This window comes from Atta colombica, unplaced genomic scaffold (genome assembly GCF_001594045.1).
Source record: "Atta colombica isolate Treedump-2 unplaced genomic scaffold, Acol1.0 scaffold274, whole genome shotgun sequence".
NCBI classification, from domain to species: domain Eukaryota; kingdom Metazoa; phylum Arthropoda; class Insecta; order Hymenoptera; family Formicidae; genus Atta; species Atta colombica.
The window spans coordinates 1690829-1698583 of record NW_017259375.1 but is presented as its reverse complement, the minus strand read 5'-3'; the positions used below and the strand labels follow the sequence as shown (position 1 = coordinate 1698583).

Genomic DNA, 7755 nt, shown 5'->3' with positions numbered 1-7755 from the left:
TCATTTTCCATTCTTTAAAAGTTCGGAGAGAATTTTTTTAAATTAATTAAAATTAATACTAAATCAATATCAATTTAATAAGTAAGTTTCTTTAGTATTAATATTAACAATTATTTAGAACTTGTGAAGCAAAGTGATTATTTTGACATTGGATTTTATATTTAAAAGTTATTAAAAATCGGGTGTATTCACAGTGTCATTTTCTCTGTAAAAAAAAATTGAATGCTAAATGAATGGAAAATTTATCTAATTGCACTTTTAGATGAAATATAACAGCCAAGCTAATACTTCTGGTACAGAAACTTCTGGTACTACAGAAAACAAGGATGATGGGCCATCTAAAGGGTCTTCTTTTCTGACTGATTCCAAGGTTAAAATCACTTGTCTGGAAGTGTTCGATAGATTATCCATTTACCCGAAATTAAAAGAAAAAGATCTTTTACGTTTATGAACTTCTGTGTTTTTTCGTTCCCAAAAACATCAGAGTAATTTATATTTCCTTTTTGGCATATTAATAATATCCATATAAGTGTACTATTGACGTCTAAATGCTATTATCACAAGCGATAATTTTTGATAAATAATATTGAATGCAAATGCTGTTGAACTTTGTAATAATGAGATAATAAAATGTATAGTTTGCACATGATAATGTATTTTCTCATCGATCGATGGAACTTTCGTAATAAATATTTGTCTATCTTTTAGAAACTTCAATGAAATAATTCATAGTGTCTTCTATGGCTATTATATATACTCATAAAATTATCATAAATTAAAAGTTAGATCATTTTTGGCTGATGTAAACTAACTCTTTCGTTGTAGACTTTTTTGCAAAGGGCAAAAAAGTATAAAAACATAGGAAATGTATATTTTAAAATGGGACAATATGATGAAGCTATTGCTCAATATAATAAAGTAATCGACATTTGTCCAAAGGAGGAACTGAATGATCTCGCGATTTTTTATCAAAATATAGCTGCTGCAAATGAGCAATTGGTAATAAAATTGTTGATAATAATAAGCGTGAAAATCATTTCAATTGATTGTTAAAATCAATTTGATGAAATTGTTTGTTCATATTTAATATTAATTGTAAAATTGTGTAATTTGTAGAAAAACTACAGTTTTGTAAAGGCATATTGTACAAAAGCGTTAGAACTAAATTCAAGATATACTAAAGCTTTGCTACGTCGAGCACGTGTTTTGGAGCAAACAGGGGACTTGGAAGCTGCTTTCAAAGATTTAATTATCGCATGTATTCACGACAATTTTTCTAATAAAACTTTCCTTGCAAAGATACGTGAGCTCTGCCATAAGCTTGGTAAATTATATTAAACTTGGTATTAAATAAAATAATATTTATAGCAAACTTGAATAGAAATTGAGAAATATAAAAACAGAGAAGTTTAATAATTTGAAGTAAAATCGTTTTCAGTGGAACAACAAGCTCGTGAAAATTTAGCAAAGAGTTTATATTGCCAAGTAAATTTTCCATTGAAATCTGCATTGCATCTTTCCCTAAGGATCCAGTATTTTTGAGACTTCAACATCCAAACAATTTTCCATAGTAAGTATGAAAGAAAAGTGTTATTCTAATAATTGTATTTTTAATAAATATAACATTTGTTATCAGATTTTTTAAAAAACCGTTAGAAGCGTTAAAAAACGCAAAATATGATGATGTAATACCACAAAAATCATTGAAAGTACCGAATTTGATAAATTACCTCCGTCTAAACTAGAGGTGCTATTATTACGAGCTACATTTTACGTACTTTCGGGTGACTACATTTCTGTAATCCAAGATTTTGAAAGTTTATTAAATAGTGAAGACGTATTCGATGACATAAAAATATGCGTTTTCGTAAGAAGAGCAAATTTATACATGCAACTTGAGATGTTAGAAATCGCTTTCAAGGACTTCGAATTAGCCATTGGTATAAATCCACGTTACGGCGATATCTACTATCAAAGAGGACAGGTAGGCATTAATATTAAGCACATTTTCTCTGTATTACGTATTGTAACATAATATAACAATACATTTTTATCATTTTTCTTTTGTCAGATATATTTACTCATAGAAAGACTATGTGAAGCTAAGCGCGATTTTGAAAAGGCCGTTGAATGCAATTCAAATTTCGGAATGGCATACTTGCAAACATGTTACATGGATTTTAGTTTTGCGTACAATAACATGGATATAAGATTAGTCAAAGTGGCAGTGAAAAAATTGGAAAGAGCTTTCAAAAAATTCCCAAATCCTCCTGAAAGTATATTTTGTTGTAATTTGTATGCTGATGTACGTACGACGTATTTATAATTTTTTTTTAAGAATAAATCGAACTAAAAAGAAATAAGAATGAGACATTATTTTGTGCACATTTGGATTTATTGAAATTTTCAATTATTTTTAGATAATGTCCAAAATAGATCGGCATAACTTCCATAAAGCTGATGCTTGTCTTGTTAAAGCAATACAGAAATATCCGGAGCATGCGTATGTCTATGAAACGAGAGGTGCATTGCAATTCAAGCACGATAATATCAATAAAGCAATAAAATGCTTTAACAAAGCGATAGAATTAGATTACAAATGCGAAATAGCATATAAACAATTAGGAAAACTTGAAATGCAAAGGTATGTTTCTAGCGTAATTGTTTTTAATAATTTTTGTACATTGGAATTTTTTAAATAAATTAGATACAATCGCATATGTAATTTATATAAATCTCAAGATATAATGAAAATATTCTGAATTTTTTTCAGAGGAAACGTAGAGAAAGCAGTAAGATTACTAAGGCTTCAATAATTTGTCATTCATATGCGGAACTATTGCAAATATACATCTTCAGAAACTTTGCGAAAGTACAATTTGATATAAAGAATGAATTAAGAAGAATTTCTCCAATCTTTCAGCTACTTCCTCATTTGATCGCCGGAAGAAAACTTGATGGAACAATCCGATTGGTCTAAAATAATTTCTCCCTCTGTCGAACTGAAGGTCAAGACTACCGATTTTATTTCAAAACATTTAATTGGTTTAGCGAAAATCTATTTATCCACAGTTAAAAAAAGAATATCTTGCGCATTTATTAATGTATTTGTCGGTGCCTCTTAGCTTCTAAATAATGTCTGTAAGCACTACTGAATTTCATGATAGGAATAGAATATGAATCATTTACACGATAATGAATTTTCTTGTTCGATCAAAACTTACAATATTTATTTGTCTCTTTAGAATTTACTGAAATAACTCAGTGCCTCTCGTAGAGGCGCGCGTGCGTGCGCGCACATACACGCACACACACACACAAAAATTATGTACCGCAGAAGATAGTTTTTGACTGATTCAAATAAACTGTTCCTTTTTAGATTTCTTTACAAATAGCGCAGAAGTATAACAACGTAAGAAATGTGTATTTCAGAATAGGAAAACAGGATGAAGCTATAGCTCAGTACAGTAAGTAAAGCTATCAACATCTGTCCAAAGAAAAATGTCGAGAATCTTGCGATTTTTTATCAAAACAGAGCTGCTGCGAATGAACAATTGGTAATAAAATTAGTGATACTGATAATAAGCATAACATGAAAATTTAGTTTTAATTGGATATTGAAGTTTACATTAGTGTAAGTGTTACTGTGTATACAATTATAATTTATAGGAAAAAATATAGTTCTGTGAAAGCAGATTGTACAAAAGCATTGGAACTAAATCCAAAATATATAAAGGCTTTGCTACGTCGGGCATGTGTTTTGGAGCAAATTGAAGATTTGCTGCTATGAAGGATTTGACTATTGTATGTGTTCACGAAGGATTTTCTAATCATGTTTCTCTTGTGAAGGCAGATAAAGTCTTGGATAAGCTTGGTGAGTTACTATCAAAACACATGATATTAAATAAAATGCTGTCTTGACAAATTAGAATAAAAATTAAGAAGTAAAAACAGAAATTCAATGCGATTTAACGCGAAAATTTTAACACAACGCTGAGGAAAATTGGTGAATAAAAAGTTAATTTTACCAATTAATCATGACATTGATATATATATTTTATCTTTCCTTAAAGATCCAGTATTTCGTAGATTTCAACGCCCAGAAAATATTCCAGAGTAAGTATAGGCAGAAAATTGTTTTTGTAATTTTAATGTTCACTTTTTTAATGTGTTTACCAGATTTTTCAAGAAACCATTAAAAGCATTAAAAGATAAGGAATATGATGATATAATACCGTTATGTACAGAAATCATTAAAATTATATACAGAAATCATAAAATCCGAAATTTGATACATTATCTTCAACTAAATTAGAGGTGCTATTATTACGAGCTACTTTTTATATACTTTGGGAGACTATAGTGCTGCAATTCAAGATTTTGAAAACGTACTGAACAGTGAAGATGTGTCCGATGATTTGAAGATAAACGCCCTCATAAAGAGAGCGGAATTATACATACGACTCAAAGATTCAGAAATATCTTTCAAGGACTTCGAATTGGCTATTAGTAGAAATTCAACATGTAGCGACATCTACTATCATAGAGGACGGGTATTACGAATCTAACGATGCGTTCAGCAGAGAAAACTAATCAATTATCATTATTGTGATTCATTAATGTGATTGGTTCCTGCACTGAGATCCAGCGAAGAACTATGGGCAAGAACCAATCATATTAAAGAATCACTAAGCGCTAACTGATTAGTTTTCTTTGCTGAACGCAGCCATTGAGCATATCTTGTCACATGCATACAGATGCACATATTATAATATAATATAAACACCACTTTCTTTTCTCAGGCACTTGTGTTTATGAACAAAGAAAACGAAGCTAAGCTCGAATTTGAAAAGGCCATTAAATACAATCCAAACTTCAGCAACGCGTACATACAGAAATATTACTTGGATTATTCTATTGCGGTATCAAATGATAATACGAGATTAATTAGAGCGGCTATTAAAATTTTTGAGAGAATCTTTGTAAAGTATCCAAATCTTCCTGAATATACAATGTGTTGTATAATGTACGCTGAGGTACTTAAAACTACTTATAATTTTGTAAAGAAAAATAATTGAAATTAAAAAAAAATATGTATAATAAGTTAGTATTATTATGTTGTGCACATTTTGATTAATTGGTGAAATTCTCAATCATATAAATGATGATCAAAATTAAACAATATCAAAAAGCTGATAATTATTTGATTAAAGCAATGGAGAAAAATCCTAAATGCGCATCTGTCTATGCAAACAGGAGCGTATTACACTTAAAGATTGATAATATTGATAAAGCTATAGAATACATGAACAAAGCGATCGAGATTGATGAAAAGTTTGGACAGGCATATGGAGCATTAGGAACCATTGAAATAAAAAGGTTTGTGTGTTTTCATTGTTCCTAATAACTGTTTTAAGTTGAAATGTTTTAAATGCGACAATTTAATCCAATGTGATTTAAGCATTTTTTTCTGGTTAACTTGTAGTTAGCCTGGTGTTTTATAATTATACCATGAGTGAAGCCCGTTGGGTGAAATTTGTAGTCAAGTTTAACCGCAAGTTAACTAGGAAATAATAAACTAGACTTTATATAAAGAATTTGAAGATATTTTAATGAAATTGTTTTGAATTCCTTTTTTCATTCAGAGGAAATATAGAGGAAGCAATAAAGTTATTTGACAAAAGTGTAACATACTGTAAAATATTCAAGGAACAACTAGAAATATATAATTTGAGAGAAGCAGCAAAAATCGAACTTTATATAAAGAATCAATTAGGAGGTATTCCTTGGTTACTTCGGGAATTCACTCGATTCATTGATATAGAAATAGCAGTAGAACTCTTGAATTGTTTAATCAGTTAAGTTTTTATATTAAGACACAATTCTACATCAATTATACATCAATTTTCAATCCGGTATACAAAAGATGCCCTAAAGAGTGAAGTATTCATTATTGTACTACATTATTAAAAGTTTAAGTTTATCACGACACTTTATATTTTTAATTAAATTTGATTTATAAAATTATAAAGAAAATAGTGATATTAATTTGTTATAGATTATCAATGCTATCAAAGCAATTAAAAAAATATATCACTTAAGGATTTTTATTATCTTTGCAAGATATCAAATAACAAAAGACAATAAAGAGTCGATATTAAAATATCATCATAATAGCGATCTTTAAAATACGATCATTATATGTTCAATACGTATTAATTATCGCGTCAACTTTATTGTCTTATGTAATTTATTTTTGTATTTGATTATCAAAGTTAAAAGCTTTGAAATTATTGCTAAGCTTTGATATTTTTGTTAGTGTCTGAAGTTTGTAAAGCACTATTTAAAATTGTTTTGTGAGGTTTCTTTTTATGCTTGCACAAATACTATAATTTGTTATGTATTCATTTAAATAATCTTGTATTCACAAATGTTATAAAATACAAAATGTGATTGTTTTATTTTGATCCCTCTGGGATAAATTATCTAATTATAAACTACACATCTGTCTATAATGTCTAAAATAATACAAACAGAAATATCTCGCCTTTATATTAATAAGCACTATTTTTTCCTCTTTTTAATCCTTCCCTTTTCATATTTTTAGCATATCACCTTTAACTTTCAATTTTTTTTATATTTCTGTACTTTGACAAAATATGATTTTGCACGTGTATATATTTAAAAAAAATATTTTTTATGTTACACTATAGGTAAAATTAAAAATGAATTTTTTTATTTGAAATTTGATATTACCATTCAAAGTAAAACTGATAATTTTAAATGTTTATGCCTCATAAATCGTGAAAAATTATTTAATACTGCTATAATATCAATACTGTTATAATAAAATTACTGCTACAACAGTTAATATTGACTAAATAATAATTTTTCTAAATGTCTTTTTCAATTTGTTATTTAGCTTATAATATCTGCGGATTTATAATTTTATAAATATTTAAATCTATATAATTTAAAATATCCGAAATTCTATTGGAAAATTAATTGTTTTATTCGTGAGTATCATCTTGATTCATTACATTTTTTTCGTAACTTTGGAGCAAAACTTGAATGCCATTACGATATAAGAATAATTCAATAATTGGAATATATGTGAGATCTGAAAGATGTTTACGATTATCAAGAAAATAAATAGATGAAAAAAGATACATTTTCTTAATACTTAAAGAGTTCTTAATAAAGATTTTTCAAATTTCACACATATTTCGATTATTGAATTATTTTTATGCAACGATGTAAATCCAAATTTTGCTTTAAAGTTGTGAAAGACTGCGAATAAAAGATTTCGTTCGTGAGCGCTCGCTGCTTTTGTATTCTTTTGGATCTAAATTTGATTGGATGATCTAGAAGAATATACCAATAACAGTGAGCGCTTACTCAACTGTCAAGTCCGCTAAATACATTCAATGGCTGTTCAGAAGAACGTTTATTTTATAAGTGTTGGAAGTTTTCTTCGCACTGATTGGATTATACTTTTAGATCTAGAAGAATGATCCTATCAACAGACGATTATAAAACTGGATTGCAAAACTGTTGTTAAACGCAGCCAATGTTAGCGCATTTCGAAACTTGTCCAAAAAAATATTTCTTCAGGTCTTCAGGTCTATTTATCGCTGCACTAAATTTTTTGTTCTATCGTTTTGTCTTCAAATTTCAAATATATATCTATTTTAAGTATAATAAATATACACTAATTCAACTACAAAGAACAAATTTTATATATATATATATATA

The 7755-nt window shown here is 28.2% G+C and overlaps 2 pseudogenes; both read left to right on the top strand.

The window, feature by feature from the left end:
* Positions 1 to 2980, top strand: part of LOC108689630 — a 4240-nt pseudogene extending 1260 nt beyond the window's left edge.
* A 155-nt stretch (positions 2981 to 3135) lies between these two features.
* On the top strand, positions 3136 to 5862 carry LOC108689629 (annotated as a pseudogene).
* Positions 5863 to 7755: the final 1893 nt, after the last annotated feature.